This window comes from Lemur catta, chromosome 2, assembly GCF_020740605.2.
Source record: "Lemur catta isolate mLemCat1 chromosome 2, mLemCat1.pri, whole genome shotgun sequence".
Lineage (NCBI taxonomy): Eukaryota > Metazoa > Chordata > Mammalia > Primates > Lemuridae > Lemur > Lemur catta.
In genome coordinates this window covers 43,889,855-43,915,743 of record NC_059129.1, presented here as the reverse complement: position 1 = coordinate 43,915,743, position 25,889 = coordinate 43,889,855, and the positions used below count along the sequence as shown (strand labels likewise).

General features: G+C 53.1%; 1 long non-coding RNA gene across 1 annotated transcript in view; it reads left to right on the top strand.

Annotated features, from left to right (window-relative positions):
- The first annotated feature begins 1,715 nt into the window (after window positions 1-1,715).
- Window positions 1,716-25,889, top strand: part of LOC123631965 — a 37,490-nt gene continuing 13,316 nt past the window's right edge. Inside the window, exons 1-2 of the long non-coding RNA XR_006733271.1 lie at window positions 1,716-1,752; window positions 17,275-17,337. This is a non-coding gene — a long non-coding RNA (uncharacterized LOC123631965). The remainder of the gene's footprint in view (window positions 1,753-17,274; window positions 17,338-25,889) is intronic.

Here is a 25,889-nt window from a genome sequence, read left to right as displayed (position 1 = left end):
CGTAACCACTAGGAGTCGCTCGCAATTTCTCCTCCCCCCTTCCTGCCACCCCAGCCCCAGGCAATCACTTACCTACTTCTCGTCTTTATATATTTTCCCATTCTAGACGTTCCCCGTCTCATCTAACTGTGATTATATGTCCTTTGACCCCCCCCTGCCTCCCCCTGCCAACCCGCCTCTGTGACCCCATTCCACTCCCTGCCTCCGTGGGAACGACGGAGTGAGGTCACGCGGTACCTGTGCCCCGTGCCCGCCTTGCTTCACCTAACATGATGTTTTCCAGGTTCATCCACGTGGTTGCAATGACAGGACTTTGTTCCTCTTTATGGCCAATAGTGCTCCGTTGTGTACACGCGCCACATTTGCTATGTCCCCTCTGTTGAAGGACGCTCAGGCTGAGTCGGTTTCGTGGCTGCTGTGAACAGTGCGGCAGTGAGCGTGGGAGTGCAGGAATCTCTTTGACACACTGATTTTATTTATTTTCTTTGGATATGTACCCAGCAGTGGGATTGCTGGATCATGATAGTTCATTTCTAATATTTTGAGGACGCTCCATCCTGTTCCCCATAATGGCTGCACTGATTTACGCCCCACTGGCCGTGGGTAAGGTTCCCCTTTTCTGCACATCCTCCCAGCACTGCTATCTCTTGTCCATTCTAGCAAGGGTGAGGTAATATCTCACTGTGGTTTTGCTGAGCAAAAGACCTGAATACACATTTCTTAAAAGAAGACACCCAGATGACCGGCAAGTACGTGAAATGACTCGCAACAGCTCGACATCACCCGCCATCGGAAAGGCAGCTCCGAACCACAGCGGCCACAGCTGAAGGTGAGCCAGCGGGACTGCTGATGGGCTGCAGGCGCCGGGCGAGAAAAGGCAAGGCGCGAGCCCTGCTCCCTGGCCTGACATCAGCGCTGGCTGTGGGTGGCCGGTCCCCGCTGCTCTCAACATGACCCTGGAGGTCTGGTTCTGCTGCCTGCCCCTGGCCTGAGGGGTGCCCTGCGGAGGCAGAGGCAGGAGCAGGCAGGGACAGCTATGGAGCCTCCAGCAGGGACCAGACTGCAAGTTCACGTCTCAGCTTTCACACCAACCGTTATTGCCTTTTACACAAAGCCTGCCAGGAAACCTTCCTGCTCCCTCTAACATACATACTATTGGCTTTGCTAAATCACTTGCTTTGGCAACACGCAGGAATCCCCTCAAGAGATAACGTACCTGGGCCAGGCACGGTGGCTCACGCCTGTAATCCTAGCACTCTGGGAGGCCGAGGCGGGCAGATCGTTTGAGCTCAGGAGTTCGAGACCAGCCTGAGCAAGAGCAAGACCCCGTCTCTACTAAAAGAAAAACAGAAAGAAATTAGCTGGACAACTAAAAATATATAGAAAAAATTAGCCGGGCATGGTGGCGCATGCCTGTAGTTCCAGCTACTCGGGAGGCTGAGGCAGAAGGATCACTTGAGCCCAGGAGTTTGAGGTTGCTGTGAGCTAGGCTGATGCCACAGCACTCTAGCCTGGACAACAGAGTGAGACTCTGTCTCAAAAAAAAAAAAAAAAAAAAAAAAAGAGAGAGAGATATAACCTACCTGGCTCTGTTGACATGGGATGTCCTCCAGTTACTCTCACTTTCCAGGGGCCTCAGGAACCTCCTTGGCAACCCCAAACACAACACTTCCCTTCTCCCGTACATTTCCAAAGACAGCTGCAAGACTGGGAGGCTTTGTTTCAAACTGAAAAATAAGCCACTTTTAGCAGGTGCTTAAAAAAATGTTTGTTAATTGAGTGAAAGAGGTGGATGGGGGTAGGGAGAGAAAGACATCTCATCTCCCTCTGAGTCTGTTCTTTCATTTACCCTTAAGTGCCAGAACATCAGACACAGGCACGATCCCATGTAAGAGCAGGAAACGATCGCAGGTCCAAATGCCAAGGCTTAGTGCTGTTTTGGACGGCCGGTGCCCTGCCCCCACTCCAGTGGGCAGAGGGACAGCCTGCCGATGCCGCCGTGTCTGTCCCTCTGCACTCGCCTCCACCCACACCTGCCTCTCCGCCTGGCGCTCTGTCCCGTTCGGGCCAGGCTTTGTGGCCGTTTGGTTCTCTGGTGAAACAGGGTCTAACACCCATTTTTTGCCCTCCCACCCTCCCTACCAGCAGAGCTGGATGGGGGGACTTCCGATTCCCTGTCCTCGCTCTCCTGAGGAGTCATGTCCCAGGGAAGTTCCCTTCGGAATGCCCAGGGCGTCCCCGAGTCCTGAAGCCTAGATCAGAGATTGGCTGACTGCGGCCCAGGGGTCAAATCTGGCCACCACCCCCTGTTTTTGCATAGTCCTTGAGCTAAGAATGCATTTTGCATTTTTAAATGAGTGACAAAGAAGCAAAATAAGATAATATTTTGCGACATGAAATTATATGAAATGCAAATTTCAGCATCGGTAAATAAAGCTTTCTTGGGACACAGCCGCACGTTCATTTACGTATTGTCTACGGCTGCTTGTGCACCGCGTCGGCAGGTTGGGGCGTTACGATGCAGGCTGTGGGGTCGGCAAAGCTTAACCATGGCTGCCCCGCCCTTACAGCACAGATCTGGGGACTCTTGGCCTATGGCACGTATGGCCTTCAGTGCCCAGACGCACAGTCAAGTCAGGCAGCACCACTAACTCCTTAGAGAGCGATTTTGGCTACTTAAGCAAGCTCCTTAGCCCCTGGAGGTGTGTTTTCCCACCTATAATCATACCTGCCCCAAGGTCGGCTTGAGGAGTCCATGAGATCCTCTGCGGGACACCTGGCGCTGGTGGGCTCAGTGGGTACTTTTGGAAGCGCACACTGTGACCCTGAAGGTTGCCCGAGCTGCGGCACATATCCTGCAGGGGAAGGCAGTGCCTTGAGGCAGGTGGGGGAGAAAGGCCCGGACCGTATGTCCAAAGAGCACTGTCCAGGTGGTCCCTGGGGCCATGGGCAGGTCCTCACCCCCCGGTGTGTCCTCATTGGCACCAGCGGGGAGGACTTGCAGCCCCCTTCTCCTCCCTGCCTCTCTGTCCCGCCTCAGACATCCATCACCCCTAACCACTCGCCCGGCAGGCCGTCTGTGCGCTGGACCCGCGGCCCGGGGCTGGCCCAGGCTGGGGTTGGATCCCCCCCTTGCCTCCCACTGCTGCTTTATTAATTGTTTATATTGGAGTCTGTTAATTGACAATAACCAGCGTGCTGAAGTGTCTTTTAATCACCCCCTCTCAGGGCCCCGAGGCTGTGAAGGATTGGTGGATTCAATAAAGTGAGAAGGAATTAGCACCCCCCATCCCCTCCATTATCACAGCTAGATAAACTGCCAACACCTGTCATGCAAATGAGCAGCAAAGAAAACCAGGCCCCTTTCCACCCCCCGGCCCCGCCTTGCTAGGAACTTCCCCGGGTGAGGGAAGATGCGGGCCAGACCACGCTGGCATTGCACACACGCACACACGCACACGCACACACACACACACACAGGTACAGACCCACGGACGCACTCCTGTGCCCTCCTAAGCACACTCATCCATTCAAGAGGCATTTCTTGAGCACCTACTATGTGCCAGGTGCTGCACTTTCTGGCGATATGACAATGATCTGTCACTGCCCTCCAGGGAACTGCAGTCCTTCAGGGGAGACAGACCTTAGAGGGTTGCCAGACAGTAACATTAGAGCAATGACAGGGGCCTGTACAGGGTGTTGTGGGGGCAAAAGGGGCAAGGACTCTCTTCTTAGGATGCAGGGAGGGGAGGGAGAGAAGGCTCTGTCATCTATGCACACTCACAATCAACTGTGTGCCCCGCCCCATCTCCTGTCTCTGTAGGTGAATAGCCGTCCCCACCCACACCCACACTTTCGCAGCTCCTGGACAAGCTGTCACTGGGCTTGGAGACAGGGCAGCCAGGAGAGCTTTGCGCTGGGCAGATCTGAGCTGCGGGTGCTGCCTAGGGTTGGAGGAGCTGTGGTGGGCAGCTGTGGCCTGCCGGGGGCCAGTGTCCCTTACCCGAAGAACAGTCAATGGCTTCCTATCTCATCCTACATTTAAGTCCCTGTAGCATGGAGCAGGCTCTGCCACTCCTCCGGTCTCTCCCTGGTTCCCAGTGTTCCCATCGCCTCCGGGGACACACCCCAGCTCCAGCCACACTGCTGGGCCTTTGCCGGCCCACCCAGCTGCTCCTGCACTGCCTGCCGCCCGCCCAAACGCCTCCCATCCATCCTGTAAGGCCTCCTTGGGTTTCTCTGTGGGGAGGGAAGACGGGGAGAGCGTGGGAACAGCAGAAGCAACGGGATGGGGTCTGTCCCCTCTTCAGCCTTAGATCGGGTTTGGACCTTGTGGGGAGAGAGGCAAGAGCAGATGGTGCAGGGACTGTGAGAAGCCGCCGAGGGACCCCATGAGCAGATGCGGCTTTCAGGTACCAACCGCAGGGGTTAACGGTTGATGTGACCATATATTTGTACAGAGAAATGGCTGTGGCAGCTGAGCTCCTTCTGTCTGCATCGTCTACAGATCGCCTTGTCCTCGGGCTGTGAGCTCCCTGAGGGCAGCGGCTGGGTTTATTTACCCTCATGTCCCGGGCCAAGATCTGCCACCAAGGAGGAGCTGACAGAGCCGGTTCCACAGCTTGTCCCTGTTACCCTGACACCCAAGCAGAGTGGGAACCAACACTGGCCTCTGGGTCAGGCCCTTCCCCCAGGTGGCACTGCCCCCAGAGGCTGCCACTTCCCTCCTAGGCTCTTGGCTCCTCTGGTGACCTCCTTTAGCCCCAGCGAGGTGGGGGCGTTACTGCACATTTCTACCCAGGCTGGGCAGGCACCTGGAGGAGGGGCAGCATGGGGCCAGCAGGCAGCAGGAGAACCCTGCACGCCCCCGCTCGTGTGTCCTGGGAACCTCCGATAAGTGAAGAACTAGACCCCAGGCCAGTCACTTCCTGTCTTTAGCTTCCAGTTTCCTCATCTGCCAAACTGGGATCCTAAATCTGACCCAGGTTCCCTTCTGGAGAACCCCTGGTGGCTCCACTGCTTGCAGAGCGGGAGCCAAGCGTCTTCGGTGAGTGTGGGGGACTCAGGGCCCCGATGGCCCTTCTGCCTTGTTCCCGTGTTCCCCGAATGCTGCTCTTCTGCCAGGCTAGAACACTCTTTTCTGTCTGGCAGAATCCTGCTCATCCTTGAAGACTCAACTGTCGGGTTTTCCCTTTGTACCCTGTCCACTGTGGCCCTCCCTGCCTGTCCTCACACTGAGGACTTCTGGAGGAGCCACGTCCTATTATTTCTGTGTCTCGGCGGCGTGACGGAGTAGGTGCACAGTGTCTGTTTGCCAAGGGAGTGATGCCTTCTGGGGTCCCCTCCAGTCACAGGAGGTGACTGAGGGTATGTGTGAGGGGAGGTGGGCAGGTGGGGGAAGCTGAGTCCCTGGGGCCTGGCTCCGGGCTCTGGAGCGCCACTACTCCTTCTCAGGAAAGCCCCACTGCCCCGCTGCCCCCATGGCCTTCTTATCGTGCCCACGTTGGGAGTCACAGGATTAGAGCGAGAATTCAGTAGGATTAGGTTTGACTGGGTGTAACAGAGAAACAAACCATCAACGAATTAAACAAGGCGAAAGTGTATTTCTCTCTGCTGTAGCAGTCCGGGGTAAGGAGCCCGGGGACAGCACAGCAGCTCTTCTATCAGCCCCCGGGACCTGGCTCTTCTTTCTGATCAGCCATGTGTGGCCCCAGTCCAGGTCTCAGGGGCACCCCAGCTCCCCAGTTTGTACTCAGAGACCTCCTCTTATTCCTAGTCCATGGGACTGAGTGGGGCTACTCACGCCTGGCTCCAGGCAGATGCGTGACCTCAGCCTCACAGATCCATCAGCATCAGGGTGTGGGAGAGATGCCCTCTTTTTCGAGCTAGTAGACGAACCCCTGGGGCAGTCAGGGAAATCCCTGACCCCTGCGAGTGGAGCCAGCCCAGAGGAGCATCAAGGCCGTCCTGAAGACAACGCTTGAGCACCCAGATCCAGCCGTACCTGAAGCTCAGGCTTTTCATTGACTGGAGCCAATAAACCTACCCCTCTTTTTATTTTTCTTCATTTAGTGTGAGTGCAGTTTCTATGACTTATAACTTGATTAATACAAGGGCTTAGGATGTCATTCCTCATGGACATTGAATTTAAATAAAAGGAACTCTGGGATAGAGGCACATTTAAACTCCAAAGGAATAAGCTAGTGAAAGGAAAACACTAGAACATGTAGAATAGACCTGTCCTCTCCAGCAAGCCCTGCGCCGTTGGCTCCATTCCCCTCGCTTCGGTTTGCCCCGGGCTCCCAGGTCTCTCTGTCTCTGCCCAGACCTCCCTCTGGACTCTGCAGCTCGTGCTCTGTCCCGCGCCCCCTGGACGTCTCTGCCTGGCAGCCCACACACCCCACGTGCTGTGTGCCACACATCCAAAGCCAAACCCATCTCCCCACCCCCGTAGCCTGCTGCCCGTTTCATGGTGCTCGATCCCTCCTCCCAGCCTAGTCCTCTCAGGACCACCCCTGCAGTCCTGCTGTCCCTCACTTCCTGCCATCCTGCCACCGCTGCTGTAACTCATGTGAGCACCCTCACAGTCTCTCTCAACCTGCAGGCCTGTCCTCTCCTTGCCCACTCACATCCCAGCTGCCAGGGCTTCGTCCTAAACACAGTTGGTTTGGGATAGACTCTCTCTGCGGTCTCTAATCCTGAGGCAGGCAGGGAGGGTGCTGTGATATAGAGGGACTGCTCAGAAAGCCCCGGGGCTGCCTCTGGGCAGGACAGGCTGTGGGTCCAGTCTCCTGCAGGGGGCTGTGGCAATCCAGTGCCATCTTGGAGACCCCCTGAGGGTGGACTGGGCCGAAGAGAACTCATCCCACCCTGGCCCACTTACTTCTCCACTGGAGGCCATGTGGGGTGGGTGAGGTGGGATGACTGACACTCTCGTGACATCAGGGGTAAATGTGAGGACCCAAGGAGCCCCTGGGGACAGTACCTGCCTTCCCAAGGGCAGGCGTGGAGCCCTTGGTAGCTTCGGGAAGAGGCAGAGGCAGAGCTCAGGAAGGCCAGCATAAGTGCACCTATCCCTCATTCAAGGACTTCCATTAATTCCTGAGAACCCTGCCCCTAAATGAAAAGCCATTACACGAAGAAATATTTTCATTAATTTTAATGAAAAAATTACTGTGGTTTTTATCCCATGCCAAGACAGCCAATTCCTCACAGATAGAAAAACAGCAATTGAACAAGGAAATCAGGTTTATGTAAGTAATAAACAGCAGTCTGAAATTAAGCACCATCATTTGTAACTAGACCGTAATGCGATGAAGCTTTCTCTCCCGCAAAGGAGGAGCCAACGGGTTAGGGGTTGTGGAGGGCTGGGGCTGCTTACAGGCTGTGGCCTTTGGGGGCTCACGGTTTTCTTGCACTGAAAAATAGACTTATAACAGAGGAGAATAACTTCAGGGCAAAATAAAGGCTTAACAGAGAGCACTTCCAAACAGGTGTGGCCGTGCAGGCGACAGCCGGAGGAGCTGTGGAAGATGTCGCTGCTCCTGCCTCCTGCTCAGTGCCTGATAAAGCAAAGCAGCTTGGTCCCCCCACACCTGGCACGCAATTCAGGTGTCTTCCACGTGATGATTCTGCCCACACACCGCAGAGCCCAGTAAACAAGTGGCAAGCGTGTCTCCGTCCAAATGCGGGCTGCACCCGGCCTCCCAATCGCCACTGAAAATGCAGAGGCCGCGACGACCGCGTCTGTACTGAACACGCCCAGACTTTTGTCTTGTCATTATTCCCTAAACAATACAGCAATAGCAACTATTTACATAGCGTTTACGTTGTATTGGGAATTATAAGTAACCTAGAGATGATTTAAAGTATACAGGAGGGTGTGCGTAGGTTATATGCAAATACTACGCCATTTTATAGCAGGGACGTGGACATCCGAAGGTTGTGGAACCAATCCCCGGCAGATAGTGAGGGATGACTTTATTTAATTAACAGGTTTTAGGGTGAAAATGTTTTTATTACAAAAAAGGTGAGGGGAGGAATCGTTGTCTGAAAAATGGTGTGACTTTTCAAGGACCAACAGTGAAAAGTCGCCACCCAAAGAGCACGAGAGGGGCCTGTATTTTGTGAGGACGTGAGGCCTGGTCGGTCCCCAGCCTTACTGGGCGGAGGAGGTGCCCGCAGCCCGGGCCAGGACCGCCGGTCCTCACGGTGGGGACCGTGTTTGCCCCGGGGCCGCGGGAGGGTCAGAGAGGAGCGGAGCACTCAGGTCTCCCCACGGCCTCCACGGCAGCCACGGCTCTGCCCGTCCTCACACCCAGCAAGGACAACTCGCATCAACACGGCTGGACTCTGAGAGCTTATAAGATTCAAGCCAAAATATGGGACTACGATCCTGCAGTTACGTGGGGAGGGACACATGGGATTCCCCCACCTGCCCTTCCCCCTGGGGGAAGCCGGGGGGCCACGCTCCTCCCCCATGCTTGGTCACGCTACTCGGATAGGATTGGCTCCCCTCAGCCACAGGGGCGGGGCCTAGATATCTGCAGCCAATCAGTGAAGCTCCCCAGCCACAGGAAGTGCTCCACAACTGGGCACGTGACCAATCCTGGCCAGTGAGCCACAAGGACATTGGTGCTGGAGGTGGGGGGTGCGGGGAAAGGAGCCCTTTTGCCTTCCCAAGGGTTACCGCAGAGCTGTGCTCACTGCCGCAGGCTGGAAGGGGGTTCCGTGTGCACGTGGCTCTGGGGCTGCTGGCATCCGAGGCGTCTTGTGGGGGGGCAGAGAGGGCAACATTAGGAAATGCTGACACCGTGGAAGACAAAGAGAGACAGGAACAGGGTTTCTAGTGACATCCCCGGGTTGCTGGATCCAGCCTAACCTGGAGCACATTAACTGTATTTTTAAAAAGTATGTGAGCCAATAAATCCCTTCTACTGTTTAAGCCAGTATTTCCTGTTACTCGCAACTGAAATATTCCATCCTGATACTGCTGGTCTCTGCTCCTGTATCGAGGGTCGCACCATGTGGGGCAGAAAGGCCCCGACACAGGGTTGTACACAGGGTTACTGGAGAGAGAGCACTGCTGGGCACACCCCGTGCAGGGCCAGGGGGACTGACGGTGGCATCCAATTCATGAGGGACATCTAAGGCTGTCGATTGCTTGGTGACTCAGGGTCAGCCATTCAGTCTGCCTACAGCCCGCAGCAAGAACGTATTTTCTCAAAGAAGAGTTACTTATTCAAAAGCTCTGGAGACTGCACTTGCCAGGTGAAAGCCACCTGGCATTGTGCCCTGCCCTGGACACCCTAAGCACCACTGCTAAGGGCTGAGGACACAGGGGTCTGGGCCACAGCCCAGGATCCCTGCAGAGTCTCCCCTTGCCTGGGGCCCCACTCAAAGCTGGTTGTTGTCAGGTTGCTTAGGAAACTCTTTCAGGTTGGTAAAAAGATTTGATCTTGAGGGTGCTTTCAAAATCAAAGGGGTCCACCAAACATTGTGCCTCCTTTTAAATCCTCCTTCACTTTGAAGAGAACGTTCCAACGTGTCTCCAACAACTGGACCTAAAGATAGTCTCTGAGATGTCAGGCCCCGAATTATGTCCCCATCTCTGTCACATGTGCATCTTGCCGAGACATCTAGGACACCCGTGACTTCCTTCTTGTCGGACCCTATTAGTGTTTTGCTATCAATGCAGCGCTCAAGCCCATTGGCAGCGTGATGTCCCTGGGGATGGGGGGATGGCCAGGGCTGTGGGAGGAGACGGAAAGCCAGCGCTCCCTGAGGCAGGGCAGCAACACCTACCCCGCTCCCTGCCGGCTGCTGGTGCTCTCCATTTGTCAGACATTCTGAGTACATTCCATTCTCCAGATCACCATCTGAACACCAGGCACCCAGGCTGAATTAATTTGCTCTACCAAAGAGACCACATGTGGAACAGCAGCTGCAAGGGGAGCACCACCCGATGAAGAGTACAGTGTACCACTGTTGCTGGCTAGGGTCTGGCTGTTTCCACGCTGGCCAGTCCGTGGGACAGAATGGGATGTGGTCAGAACTGTCCCAGCTACACCTTCCCGGGGTTTGATGGTGACGCTCAGCTTCGCATTCTCCTTGGGTTGCAGTGTTGCTTTTGGTTTGCTGTATTTATAGGTAGAGCCACTCCTCTTGGCCCTTCCTGTTGTCATAGGCCTTACCCTTCTGGTCAGGAAACAGATGTGGGTTTTCTGTCACCTGCAAAGGCCTCTGTTTCCTCCCAGGAACTTTAGAGGTAACTGCTGCAGGGGGCTGAAGTCCCACTGACCTACTGTAGGCTGAATTCAAGTGGGAACACAGTTACCCCATAGCTCTGGAAGTGCCTCTCTGCCCTGTGGAACACAGGGACACTCCTGCCCCCAGGAGTTAGAGTTGCTCAGATAATCATCTAACCGTCCACCTCTGCAGTGCACAGTCACTCAGAGGAAGGGCAGAGGTACCTTTGCAGGAAGTGGGACAGAAGAGTCATTGTGCCTCGTGTGTGCTGTTGTAACGGGCCCTAGTTCAAAGGCACTGTCTGCTCCCGCACTTGAGAAGCTCTGGGTCTGAACCACCCCTGGACTGAGAATTCCATCCCAGTTACAGGTATTCAAGTGAGCCCCTTAGTCGCCAAACCTAGAAGATTTTGGTTCTAGAGCCAAGTAAGACCTCAGTGGGCTGCTTGCTCATTTCATCCCAAGGGGTGTCTTGATCAATTGCTTGTACCCAGGGATCTCTGCCTCCTGGACGGTTCCCCTCACTCCCCGTGCTTTAGGGGATGACCAAGTGACCACGCCCACTATTTTCACATAATTACTTCTCCTGGGCTGGGCCATGAGAAGTCCTCCCACCCATTCTAAGATTAGAAGTCCCATTGCAACAGCAGCCCTTCTGCCATCATTTCTGACCCTAGAGAGTGGGTAGCTGAGCCCATTTTACAGATTGGGAGGGGTCAGTAGGGGGTTTTATTGGTACTGGCCATGTTTCGTGCATGGCTGTGACAACGTGCCTCTCACTTTGCCTTTTGTAGTGGACATAATTGACCGGTGACTTCAGCGGCCGCACTCTGAGTTCTCCACCGTGTTTGTGCCAACGCCACAATTGCCCAGGCTGCACCCAGCCCACCTGTGCCTGGCAGGGATGCCAGGCAGGCCTGGTCCTGTCAGGTGCAGGGCTCCTCTTACGGGTGACGGTGGCTCAACAACTTCCCATCGGCCTTGCTGAAACTTTCTCAGAACTGCCCTGCGGTCTGAGGCTCTCCTGACCCAGCCTTCCTTCCTTCTCCCTGTCTTTCCCAGAGGCCAGGCCTGTGGTGCCCTGAGGCTCTGCCCATGCCTCTGCCTCCCTCCCCCTTTCTTCACAAACGTTTTCAAATCCCAGTTTGGTGTCTGCTTCCTGGAGGACTCAAACTAACGCATTTCGTATCTTAAGTTGGATAAGAGGCTCATGGGTGTTTGTTTCATTATTCTTTATACCTTTTGTATATCTGAAATACATTACTAATCTTCTGATAACAAAAACAACAAGATTATTATCCTTTTTGACTGATAGCATCCTTAAGGGAAGGAGGAAGGGAGAGCCTCCTGGAACTGATGAGAATTGAGAGATCTCTTCAGCATTCCTGTCTCTAGCTATTTTGACTTCATTCTCCTAATTATGCCAAAGATTTTCTGGTCCCTTTTTGCCAATTAGTGTGGATCATCATATGGTCCAGGTTTGCATTACTGACTTCTGCAAAGTGTCAGAACTTCTGCCAACTGCCTGAGAGAACAGCCCGGGTGCAAAGCGTCTGGTGACTGCGCCCATATCAATAAATGCGGCTGAGCCCACACGTCCATCCCTCCCACCTCGACCAGGCACCCTCAGATCCACTTCCACACGTAGTCCTCGCGCCTTGGGAATGCAAATGAGTGGATTTCTGCAGTTCTTTCTGGGCATAACTCTTCTCTTCCCCACCCTGATTCTGAGTGCTATCACCTGCACCATGTTGTATGCACATCCTGAATATTCTGGGAGCAACAGTGAGGGTGGGGCTCAGGGGAGCTCAAGGGTGGTGGAGTGAGGTACTTGGGGGCTTAGGGTCCTTTGAGTCCTCATAATCCTCCCAGCTATGGCCATTCCCATAGGATACTAATGTTTCCTGACCAATTCCCTCCATTTCACAGAAGGGACCCGGTGAGGTTGTGAATTCAACTGACATTGTAATTCAGTAGCTTCGATATCAATCTCTAAGTTCAGTCTTCAGCAATTTCAACTCCATGGCCATATGCAATAAAAGATTCTTCGGCATGGTCATACAATGGCCCTGAATTTTACTCTGTGCCTCGAGGCAAATATTTTAATTTGAGCCTGTCATTTTCTTGCCTTAAATTATCAGTGTTAGGAACAACCATCCAGCCTATGGTCCCAGCATTCCCATCCTTTATAAATTGGTCCATGGCAGCTTTCACTTCTGGTTGGCATGTGGTCCCAGGTGACCAGAGGGCATAACATGATTAGTTGTTTGCCGCTGCATACCATTGGCAACCACTTTCCCACCCAATAATATGAACCAGAGTCCTACCGATTTTTCCCCGTAGAGTTGTGAAAACCAATTCCAAGTAGCTCACACATCCCCAAGGGTTTTGCATGAATCCCACTCCTGGCACCAATTTCTGAATCAGGATTATTTGGTCACAGACACCAAAAGTTTACTCTGAAAAAGTGAAACGAGAACAGGGGATTTACTGAAGAGATAGTGAGGCAGGTCACAGAGTAGACGGATGCAAGACAACGGGGCTGCAGGTCGGCAGGAGCCAGGGCAGCTCTGGGACCCGAGTGGCCTGGGCAGTCTCTCCAGAGCACAGCCACATGACACCTCGGCACTTACCCTGCTATTCCCGAGGGTCTCCACTGAACATTCAGATCCTGGAGAGAGATTCTGAGTGGGCCAGACTAGGCAGGCACCTAGCCTTCTGTTGAGGGGTATAGGCCCAGTGACTGGCCACCTCTCAGAAGCAACACGGGGCCAGGAAAGCTGTGGTTCCCCCAAGGAAAATATGTTAAGTAGAAAAAAACCACCATGTGAATCCCGCACACCATTCCCTTCCCATTGTGAGCATTTTCATATTCTGTTCCCTCTTCCTGGAGGGCTCTGCTCTCCTACAGGCCTTGACTTAAATGTCACCTCCTCCAGGAAGTTTCTGTGAGCTCCCAAGCCTGGGCTAAGCGTCCTCCTAAGTGACTCCACAGCACTTATCTTGCTGTACTGTGACGGTTCCCTTGTCTTTCTCTCTCGCTGGATGGAGGGTGCAATGGTAGCAGGGGTTGGGTTTGTCTTGCTAACAGTCACAGCCCCCAAGTAGCACAATTCATGGCACATAGTAGAGCCACAGTAGCTATTTGCTACGTGAAGAAAGGATACAGAGTTGGCTCTTTCACTAACCTGCTGTGACCCTAGGGAGGGTACTTCTCCTCTGGGCTTTAGTTTTCTCTTCCATCAAATGCAGGTAGAAGTATGTATTGCTTAAAGATAGTTTTAGGACAATAAATAGAAATCCACTTAAGCTGGCTCAACAAAGGGGAGGGTACTACGAGGAATCAGGGGTGTCTCACGGAAGCTCAGGGCTGTGCAAGGAGCTGACCCAGGAGCCAGTAGACTTTCGGAAACCAGCATGGACGCGTGCTCTATCTCACTTCCTCTCCTGGGGCCCTGTGGTCGCTCACGCCTGCCTCTCACTACACGCCAGGTCTCTGCCTCTCTTCTCTGCTCATGGATGACAGGAGTCTCTTCATGTCTCAGGTCCTTGCAGCTCTTGTGCCGGGGTTGGGTTCCCTGGGAAGCAGACTCTGAGCTGGAGTTTACTGTGCAGGATGTTTGTTAGGGAATGTTCTCAGGCTCAACGCCTGTGGGAGGAAAGGGAAGGATGCAGGAGGGGACAGAGGAGGAAGCTGAGTTGGGACATCCCCAAAATGTCCTCAGATGATCTCACAGAAAGCTCTGGACCTGGGACAGGGAGAGGACCAGGCCTTTGGTCATTGGATGTGGGCTGCCCGGGAACTGGGGAATGGCCTTGGGCAAGGCAGCTCTCTCCAGCTGAAGCAATCCTGGAGGGGCTGACAGCTGGGAGTGTCTTGTGTCGCAGCATTTTCAGCAGCTGGGGGAATATGTCTGTCATTGCTAAGGGAATCTGGGCAGTGCACCAAATGCCCTCCACATGAGACGAAGTCCAGGCTTGGGTCACATTCTTAAGAAAGAATCTGATTGACTCAGCTCTTGGTCTGGTGTTCACTTGAAAGCCAATGAGCTGCGATCAGGCAGCTGCCAAGTTATGTGGGACAAGCAGCCCTTCAGTTGGGGATGAGAGGGACCAGAAAGAGGGTGCGTCCATGTGCTGGTGAGGGTGTGGAGCAGCAGGCACTCTCATTCATTGCTGGTGGGAATGCAAATGGTGCCGCCCCTTTGGAAGACAGCTCGGTAGTTTCTTCTAAAACTAAACATACTCTTACCGTACTATCCAGCAATTGTGCTCCTTGGTGTTTATCCAAAGGAGTCGAAAGCGTATGTCCACACAAAAGCCTGCACACCATGCTTATAGCAGCTTTATTCATAATTGCACAAACTTGGAAGCAGCCAAGGATATCCTTCAGTAAACAAATGGAGAAATAGCTGTGGCACATCCAGACAATGGAATATTATTCAGTGCTAAAAAGAAATGCGCTATCAAGCCATAAAAAGACATGGAGGAAACGTAAATGCATATTACTAAGTGAAAGAAGCTAATCTGAAAAGGCTACACACTGTATGATTCCAAAAATATGACAAACCTATGGAGACAATAAAAAGATCAGTGGTTGCCAAGGATTTGGGGGATGAGAGGGAGGGATGAATAGGCAGAGTACAGCAGATTTTCAGGAAGGTAAAAATACTCCATGTAATACTGCAATGGTGGATACACGTCCTTATACATTTGCCCAAACCCACACAATGTACAACACCAAGAGTGGACCCTTATGTGATCTATAGGCTTTGGGTGATAATGATGTGTCATTGTAGGTCATCAGTTGTAACAAATGTACCACTCTGCTGGGGGCTGTTGATAGTGGGGGAGGCTGTGCATGTGTGAGGGCAGAGGGTATGTGGGAAATCTGCTTATCTTCCTCTCAATTTTGATGTGAACCTAAAACTACTCTAAAAAATAATCTTATAAAAAAGAAAGCATGTCACAAAGAGCCCCTAAATTTGTCCTCTACAAACTCAGTGACAGGAAGGACAAGATTGCTGAGATCAGGGGCTCTGGAGCAGAACTGCTTGTGTTTGAATCTCATCAGCTAGGAGTGCATCAGGCAGTGAGCAGCAGGAAATGTGGCAAAGCCCCTAAAACAAGGGAGGGGTTTATTTGGCTCATCCAATAAGGAGTTTGGGAGAAGGTGATAGAGTTGCTCGAAGGCATCACTGGGGACCTGGGTTCCATCATATTTATGGATAGCTTCCTCATGGTCGCAAGGTGGCTACTGCACCTCTGGTCATCACATCTGTGTTCCCCTTAAATAATCAGAAGGAAGAAGGAATGGGAAACAGGAACGGCAAAGGGTTTTTGCTTAGCTAGGCTTTGTCTTCATTTGGAAAGGAACCTGTTCCCATTGGCCAAAATTGTGTCACAGGGCTACTCCTAGCAGCAAAGGAAGCTAGGAAGGCGAGCATTCAGCTTTCCAGCCATAGAGTAAAGGAAAGAAAAAAGGAGGCTTGATGATGGCTCTTGGATAGTTCATTTACTATGTGTGCCACAGCCACTTACTGCCGGTGTGACCTTGGGCAAGTCACTTAACCTCTCCAGCCTTAGTGTCTCCATTGAAAAATTGAGATTATCATGGTCTCCATACCATCCAGTGAGTTCATACAGTGCCCGACATATGGGAAACTCTCAGTAAATGTTAGCTGCTGCTCTTATTGCCCTGATGATCCAGTATTCTGACAGAGGCATCAGAGGCGTCTGCCCCTTTCCCTGTTTGGGCTCAGCCTTGGAAAGTGCAGCCCACTCGGGTGTGGATGGCTTGCCCTGGGGCCGCAGGTGGGCCAGGGTTTAGTTTCAGTTTGAGGTGTTTGGGGCAGACAGAGGGACCCCAGGGTTCAGGGATGCAGCTGGGTGTGAGTGTGTCCCCATCTTCGGGGGCAGGGCAGCTCAGTGTGAGGGGCCGGAGGGGGTGGCAGGTGCCAGGCTGACTGGGGCCCCTCTGGCTGGTGAGGGTTCATTTCAAAGAGTGAAATTCGGCTCTGGGCCCTGAGGCCACATTTCTCTTCCTCACTATTGGGGAATTAGAACAAATCGATTGTGAGCAACTTTAATAAATTGATTTAATTTGGTGAATAAAAAAGGCAAAAAGGGGGAAATATGTATTGCTCCCAGCCAGTGGTTAATCTCAGCTTCGTAACCCTGTGCTGGTGGTGGCGTAAATAATTAAGTGGCCCGAAGGCTAAATGATGCTCCCTCGGCCGCACTGTCTTAGTCTTAGAGGAGCCAGTGGCCCACGGAGTCAGCCCACTCTTCTTCCCAAGCACGGGGCACCCTTGGGGACCAGGGGATGGTGCGTGGGCCAGTGCCCAGGTGGGCTCGGGGCACGCCTGCAGGCCCCACGCACACACCCCCGCACGCGCCCTGCACACCCGCCCACACCCCCACGCCTGCATCGACACGGGGCGGAGGGGGGGAGCGCCTCCCTCCCCCAGCACAGATGGGGCAGAAGAGGTGAGGGGAGCAGGTTGGGGGGGAGTGTCTGAGGGTGGGGACGGGGCGCCCAGGCGCCCTCTCTGCTGTCTGCCTGCTGCCCTGCACTCCCGGCCAGGAGGTGGCTCCTCCCGGCTGCCTCTGCGGCAGCAGCTCCTCCTCTCCGGGGCCCTGCCCTCCAGCCGGTGCCCGCCTCGTTAATAAAGGCAGATTGCTGCTCAGCTCGTCCCCAGCACTCCTGACGGGGCCATTAATATTCCAGGGAAGATTAACTCCCCCTCCGCTCCCGCCCCTGCCGCTGGCCCTGCCTGACAGACGAGGGCCCCTGGCTCAGACAGGGATGCTGGAACCCAGGCAGGGGGCTGAGCTGACCTCTGGAGGTCTGGAGGTTAGGAGCCTTCCTGACCCCACCAGGCCCTCTCAGGCTTCACCTGTGGAAGGGCAGGGGGGACACGGGGGCGAGATGCGGGGGCGGGGGTGGGGGAGAGAGAGAGGCTGGGTCATGGGACTCTGGGATGGAATCCTAAGAGATCTAATTCAGCCTTTTTATTTGGTTCAGGGAATGCAAGGGACCTCCCTACTGTCACATGGCAGGAGTGGAACCCAGGACTGATGGCTTGTGGTGAGTGACCTTTGCAGATTGGATGCCAGGTCCTGGGAAGGTGGACAGTGTCCCCATATCCTCCACGGGGGCCTCCTGGCATGGGCACAGATGTGACAAGAATAGCTCCATGATCCTGCGGGGGAGCTACAAGCGAGGCAGGGGCCTTGGCAAGCCCTGCCCACGTCACTGCTGGGCCCCCGCAGGGACCTGCGGCCATCAGGGGACGGGGAGCATGGTGGTGCTGCCCTGGACCCCCTCCTGGCTTCTCTCAGAGGTGGTCTCTGATAACTGCCTCCCTGCCTGAAAGTGGCCCTCCGGGGTCTGAAGGAGGCAGAGACACAGAAGGAGGAAAGTGGGAGGCAGCAGAGAAGGGAAACAAACGCTTGAAGACTCTAATTTAAAGCCACACCCCACCCTGGAATGCCACTGCTGCTCTGCCAACCCCAGCTCCTCCGTGTGCAGCACCTGCACCACCCACGCACTCTGCACGTACCCCACACAGCACACATGCACACACACGCACTCTGCACGTACCCCACACTGCACGCATGCACGCACACACACGCACTCTGCACGTACCCCACACTGCACGCATGCACGCACACACACGCACTCTGCACGTACCCCACACAGCACACACGCACGCACACGCACTCTGCATGTACCCCACACAGCACACACGCACGCACAGGCAGTCTGCACGTACCCCACACAGCACACACACACACACACACACACATGCACGCACTCTGCATGTACCCCACACTGCACACACGCACGCACACGCACTCTGCATGTACCCCACACTGCACACATGCACGCACACGCACTCTGCACGTACCCCACACAGCACACACACACACGCACTCTGCACGTACCCCACACTGCACACACACATACACACCCTGCACGTACCCCCCCCACACATACACACCCTGCACGTACCCCCCCCACATACACACCCTGCACATACCCCAGACAGCACACACACACGCACATACTCTGCACGTACCCCACACAGCACACACACATGCACTCTGCACATACCCTACACAGCACACACACATGCACTCTGCACGTACCCCACACAGCACACACGCATGCACACACACACTCAAGTGCTCACACGTGTACACAGAACTCATCCATTCCTGGGGGTGTGATTAGCCCCTAAATACTGATGACTCTTGTGATAATAAAAGTAAATGTTTAGTCTCTGTCCCTGGTTCCTGGCACACAGCTCCTAAAACCCTTGGAATCTCCAAAGTGAAAAGTATCTTTCGTGAGCTAACGAGATGACTGGGGCGGGGACCCCTGGGTATCCCCAGGATGGGCCTGGTCACCAGAAAGAGCAGGGCAGAATTAGAGTGGAAACTTCCAGCCCCATTTCCCCAAACTCTGGGGAGAAGAGGCTGGAGATTGAATTCAATCACCATTGGCCAATGATTTAATCCACCATGCCTACCTGATGGAACCCCCTTACACCCCCAAATGGTGGGACTTGGGGAGCTTCTAAGTGGTGGGACATGGGGAGGTGCCAGGTGGGTGGTGCACCTGACAGGGCATGGAAGCCCCACCCCTGCCCTGCGCATCTCTTCCATTGGCTGTTCCTGAGTATACCCTTTGTATAGTAATAGTAACAGTAATAGTGAACAAAGTGCTTTCCTGAGCTCTGTGAGACATTCCAGCAAATTATCGAACTGAGGAAGGCACTGTGGGAACCCTCGATTTATAGCCGGTTGGTCAGAAGTACAGCTGGTGATCTAGGACTTGCAACTAACTGGTGGCTGAGGTGGGGGCAGTCTTGTGGGACTGAGCCCTCCGCCCGTGGGGTCTGCATTAACTCCAGGTAGTTAGTGTCAGAATTGAAATGAATTGTAGGACATCCGCTTGGTGTCTGGAGTGTCAGAGAATTGGTTAAGTGGTGTGAGTGAAAATAGTCAAAACTCCCAAATCTGTCTCTGGTCCTGCTGCTCTCCAAGCCCCAGACTCCTCTCTGTGACAGCAGGGGTCCCAGTGGGCCATGCCTCCTGGGCCTCATGCCCTGTGTAGTCCCCAGCTTCTGAACCTGCGCTGGCCCCAGCCACATGACAGAAGTTATACTGTGTGACTTCGAAGGCTGGGGCACTAGAAGCCGTGCAGCTTCCACCTGGCTCTCCTGGAATGCTCACACCTGGGCCGCGGCTTCTTGAACTCTGGTCTCACGCTGTGAGAAGCCCAGGCAGAGCTCCTGCCACGGCCCTAGCTGAGCTCCCGGCAGCTGTGTGAGGAAGCCACACTGGAGTCCCACCTGCTGGAGCCTTCAGATGGCTCCTGCCCAAGCCACCGCCTGACTGCAATTGCACGGGAGACCCCAAGTTAGAAATGCCTAGTTAAGCCCAGAAAACCCATGAGAGAGAAATTGTTGTGTGAAAACCACTAATTTTGGGGGTGGTTGGCAATAGATAATCAAATACAAGCAGAGCCCAGTGAGACTTAAGGCAGAATAGCTTGGACTTTGGGAAATCGTGGCTATGACACTTTTGTGGGTTTTCTTGTGGGGCCACTGTCAGGGGTTGGGTGGGGTTTCTCCTGAAGGTAGTCAACTGTCACTCATCCTTTTGGCACAAAGGGATCCAGCCAAAGAAAAGAAGGCCTTGGGACCAGGCTTTAGACCAGGGGTCCTAGGATTAGATTTATCTGCAAATAACAGAAAATCCTCAAACAGCAGCTGTTCATAATGAATGTATGTTTTTCTCTCACTTGCACGATGTCCAGAGGTAGGCAGTGAGGCTGATACAGCACTGGTGTCACGGCCCAGGCTCCAGGGCTGTTGCTTTGCAAACTTCAGGGGTGCCCTTCCCATTATATTCTGTGACTGGCACCTCTGGGAACACACCGTAGAATAATACAATGTGAATGGTGCCTCCTTGGAGGGGCAATGCCAGGCCTCTTCTGTCTTGTTGCTCCATTGTGTATGGCTTCCATTCCAAGGTCACATGCTACTCCATGATCCAAGGTCACTGCTGGAGCTCCAGCCATCACATCTGCTTTCCAACTGTCAAGAGAGAGGAATGATGAATGATGAAGCCACACTTCCTTCCCTTAAAGACAATTCTTGGAAATGATACTTCCATTTATACCCTATTAGCTAGACTTGGTCATATGATCACATCCAACTGCAAGCCAGGCTGGGAAATAGTCTGGTTGAGTGTGAACCTAGCTTCAAATCAGGAGTTCATGGAGGAGAGTGGACACTGGGGGACACCAGCAGACTCTGTGGGAAGGGGAGCCCTTGCTTTCTGGGTGTGGGGATCAGTCCCCAGTATCAAGGTATGGAGAGGCTGGGGCAAGAGGCACAGGGCCACGTGGGAAGAAGCAGAGGGCAAGGCTGGGCACAGTGCAGGGGGCTGGCTTCAGAAGAGGCCCTTTGGGGTGGGCATGACGTAGATTATCCCCAAACCTTCAAGGACTTGTTAAAGCCACAGCTGGAGTTACAGGGAGGTAGAGGATCAGGAAAGGCTCTGTCCTGTGCTCGGAACAAGTCAGATGAGGAAGGAGAGGGCCCCTCCTAAGGTCTGTGGCGGCAAGGAGCCCAAGGGGCTGCTCCTGAGGACATTCAAGTCTAGCCCCTAGGTCCTCCCAGCAACAGGGCCTCTCTTCTGACAATCTGTCGTGGGGCCAGTGGGCTCTCTCCACAGACACCACCTCACCACCTCCCCCTTCTCCCTGCTCCAACCTGCCGCCATTCCTGCCCCGTGAGCCCGGCTCCCACGGCCCTCACTGCTCACGTCAGCTGCGTTGGACTGCTGTGACTGGCCTTCGAGCCAGAGTCTTGATATGACATCCACTAGTGCTAGTCCTCAGAGCCTCCTATGACAGGGTGAAGTTGGTTCCTACTTTGCAGCTGGGGAGACTGAGGCTCAGAGAGGATAAGAAACTGGCCCAACATCCCAGAAGCGGAACTAGAATTCGAACCCAGGCTAGCCTCACCCTGAAGTCAGTGCTGTCTCGTCCCGCTGTGCCCTGCATGCCAACCTCCGTTTCTGTCGTATACGCTCCTAGTCTCTCACGCTCACCATCACACGCAGCCCAGCACACAGACTGTCCTTCCCTTGGGGCCTCGTTCTCTTCCACCGACTCATTTTCATATTCTTGCAGGTGGCTCCGTATTAAAACGTCTTACCAATTTCTTCTAACGGACTCAGTGTCAGCTACTTAAGCTTTTACCCTGTCTGGGCCTCGGCCTTCATACAAGCTACTGCTCCCCGTCTGCCCCGCCAGGAACTTCTCCCCATTCATTGCTTGGCTGGCTCCTTCTCATCTGTTGGGTCTCAGCTTAAATTTCCCCAGAGAATGTAAAATGGTACGACTCTGGAAAGCAGGGAGCCATTTCTTAAAAAGTTAAACATAAATTCACCATATGACCCAAAAATTCCACTCCTAGTAATTTATCCAAGAGAAATGAAAACACATGTCCACATAGGACTTGCATGTGAATGCTGTGCAGTATAGACATAGCACATTTTGTTAATTCATCAGTTAGACGCTAGGATTGGGCTTGTTTCCACCCTTTGGCTATCATGACAAATGCTGCTGTAAACATCCATGCATAAGTTTTCGCGCAGGCGTGTGTTTTCATTTCTTTTGGGTATACACCTAGGAGTGGAATTGCTGCCTCATCTGGTAACTCTAACTTTTAATCGGTAGAGGAACTGCCAGACTACTTTCCGAAGTGGCCGTATCACTTAACATTCCCACCAGAAGTGTATGAGGGTTTGAATCCTTCCACATCCTCACCAACACTTGTTATACGACTTTTTAATTCTAGCCATCGTAGTGAGTGTGAAGTGGTATCTCCTTGTGGTTTGGATTTGCATTTCCCTGGTAACTAATGATGTCAAGCACCTTTTCGTGTGCTTATTGGCCATTTGTGTATCTTCCTTGGAAAAATGTCTATTCAGATCTTTTGCCCATTTTTAAATTGTTTTTTTTTTTTTTGCCTTTGTATTATTGGGTTGTAAGAGTTTTTTACTCTAGATACAAGTTCCTTATCAGATATATAATTTACAAATGTTTTTTCCGATTCTGTGAGTTCTCTTTTTCACTTTCTTGATAGTGTTCTTTGAAGAACACAAGTTTTAAATTTTCAGGGTCTAATTTATCTTTTTTTGTTTTTTTGAGACAGAGTCTCACTCTGTTGCCAGGACTAGAGTGGTGTGGCATCTGCCTAGCTCACAGCAACCTCAAACTCCTGGGCTCACGCAATCCTCCTGCCTCAGCCTCCCAAGTAGCTGGGACAACAGGCACGCGCCAGCATGCCCGGCTAATTTTTTCTATATATTTTTAGTTGTCCAGCTAATTTCTTTCTATTTTTGTAGTAGAGATGGGGTCTTGCTCTTGCTCAGACTGGTCTCAACTCCTGTGCTCAAGAGATCCTCCCGTCTCGGCCTCCCAAGTGCTAGGATTACAGGCGTGAGCCACTGTGCCCGGCCTAATTTATCTATTTTTTTCTGTTGTTGCTTGTGCTTTTGGTGTCTTCTCTAAGAATCCATTGCCAAATCTGAGGTCAGGAAAATATCCACCTATGTTTTCTTTTAAGATTTTTATAGTTTTAGCTCTTTCATTTAGGTCTTCGATCCATTTTGAGTTAACTTTTGTAGATGATGTGAGGTAAGGGTCCAACTGCATTCTTTTGCATGTGGCTAACCAGTTGTCCTAGCTCCACTTTTTGAAGACTATGCTTTCCGCATTGAATAGTCGGCGGAAAACCAGCCAACCATAGACACATGGTTTTATTTTTGGACTGTCAGTTCCATTGCTTTGGTCGGTATGTCTACCGTTGACCTGTAAGGTAGACCACACTGTTTTGATCACTGTTGCTTTCCTTCATCACCACATTGCGTGGAACACAGTGGTTCAAGTATTTGTTGAATGTTTGAAGCCCCAACCCCCAAACCACTAGGACTGCACCTGCCAGGTTTACTTAGCTTGCTGCAGCAAGGAGGAGCGCACCCCGCCAGCCTCCCAAGGATCTCACAAAGGAGGGTTATGGCAGGGACCTTCGAGGGTTTGGGTCCGTGCTGAGTGATTTTGAGAAGGCGGGGAGGAAGCAGCTGGCGTGGGGTGGAGTGCTTCCAAGAAAGGGGGCAGTTTGGCGACAGGGAACTTAATTTTTGTCTAGGAGGTGGGAGGATTAGTGTGGCCAGAGTTGTCACTGGTGGAGAAGCATTGGTCACTCAAAGAGGCTGGCCAGTCATTTGTGGCCCTGCAGTTGCCTTGTCTGTGTGCTGTTCTGAGTAGTCTTTGTTCCTTTGGGAACTTCTTGGTCTGCTAGTCAGCAGGGCTGTCTTCTGTTTTCGTGGGAGTGAGGACATGGTGGAGCAACTGGAGACTCAGCAGGCCAAGGCAGCCCCATTGTCCTACTGCGTGTAATCCGGCGCTTGCCTCAGGGACCGACACACAGGCAAGGGGCAGCTGGGGATGGCAGGAGGTGCCCTCAGTGTGTGATGGCCGGAGCCTAGACCACTAACTTGCTGTGTGGCTTGGGCCATTTCCCCTGCCTGGGCCTGTGTCCTTACCTGTAATAGAGGGAGATTGAATGGGACAGCACCTGGGCCTCCTTCCACTTCCTTGTCCACGATCTAGCTGTCTTCTCGTGCTATTTCAGAGAGGGAAATCTCCAGCGATAACTGTCCCTATTTCACGGGCCGCCACCATGTGTGTGCACTCACACACATTCACACAGACTCACTCACACTCCCCACACACATCTGTGACTCACCCACCCTCAGGCCCCTGACTCAGACTTTTAGCTCAGCAGCTACAGACATTTGAATTTCATACCCTGGCACAATTTCCAAAAATCATTTTCAGGACAAACAGTGTTTGTTGCCAATATTTTATTTTGTCAAACAGGACATTAAAAATAGCAAATACTACCACCTGTTGCAAGCGTTGAACCATGAAAGAAAGGCTAATACAGTAAAGGATAAGACTCTTAAATTTCCTGTGTTCCCCTCATTTCTTGTTCAAGGGAGAAACTGCCAGCATGGACAGGTGCTCTTCTTACCTGTGTTCAGGATCGGCAGTTTTATCTTACAGTTTTGGCTCTCGGTGAAATGCAGATGCTGAGAGCCAGCCTCCGCCAGCCAGGAGGGAGTAGTGGGCTCGGGGAGGGAAGGCCCAGAGCTGGCCCTGGACACCAGGTCTCTGGCAGCTCAACCAGCTGAGCAGGGAGGACTCATGCCCACGTCCCCAGGCGCATCTCGACAGCATCCCTAATGGTGAGGTTTGAAAGGGGACCTGGGAGAAAGTGTTGGGTGACAGTGAAGCTAACGAGGAAGGCTGCTCTAGAAATGTCCCCTCTGGCCTTGAAGCCCAGCCTTCCTAACCCCTCCCTAGTTGCCACATTCCACTTCCTGTCATCTCCACCTCACATGTTTGCCCAAAGCCCGTGAGAAATTCTGTGTGTGTGTGTGTGTGTGTGTGTGTGTGTGTGTGTGTGTGTGTGTGTGTGTGAGAGGGAGAGAGAGAGAGGGAGAGAGAGGGAGAGTCTTGCAACCACCACAGGGGCTCAGTAGCTTTTGTGCAAGGGCCTGGGCAGTGGAGAGTAAGTTGTCCGCCCCCGGAACCACGTTGTGGGTCTATTTTTTAACTCGTTTGGGTCACAGGACAACACTTGGCACTGGTGGGTTCTCTCTGGCTGGACTGTGAAGAGCCAAATTCAAAGAGTGGACCCCTCCGACCTCCCACCCATTCTCCCAGGGCCTAGCTATGCACTGTGCTGCTGTTCCTTTAAAACGTGTCCTTGTGTCACTAGAGGGGACCAATGAGGAGAAGGGGGAGGAGCTGCTTGGGGGCCTGGCCTCCAGTTGTGCCAGTAAAGTGAGAGTACTGGGGACCGCCAAGAGGGCCTGCATCCTGAGGGAGCCAGGGGCCAACCCGTTTAAAGAGACAGGCCCCACAGGAGCTGTGAAGAGTTGTGCTCCCCTGAACTGACCGGCGTCTCCTCGAAGCGGCTGCTTTCCTCCTGGAAGATGATAATTTGCTGGGAAAGACAAGTGATTTATCTGTCTAATTGGGCTTTTATTTGCATTTTAAATCGTGCTCTTTTGCTAAACTAATGGACCCCCTATTTATAGATGACTACAACACAAAGTGACTACTAATTACTACAATTAATATCACGTTAAGGGCTTGCCAGCCAACTTCACAGCAACATGTATCGCCTACTCATTTTCAATTAAGGCACACTGACAGGGAGAATACGTGGTTATTAAGAGCGGGCCCTGGGGTGTAATTATTGCTCACGAAGGTCATTAAACAACTCCCCTGCAGGGTTGGCATCTTGGCACCTGAGGCTGGGGGCCCAGATCCATGTCCTACCCGGGGGCCATAAAGGCTCGGTGCCCCAGGCTGCCAGGCAGATGGCAGGCCTGGCTCTGAGCTGCCTGGAGGTGGAGCAGACGATGCCAGGATGCTGGGGCTGGGCAGGGAGACCAGGCGGGGCTGAGGGGGCTGCCCCTCCTGTTCCTGAAGACTGCAGTTGTGACAGCCAGCCAGAGACTGCAGTTGTGACAGCCACCAGA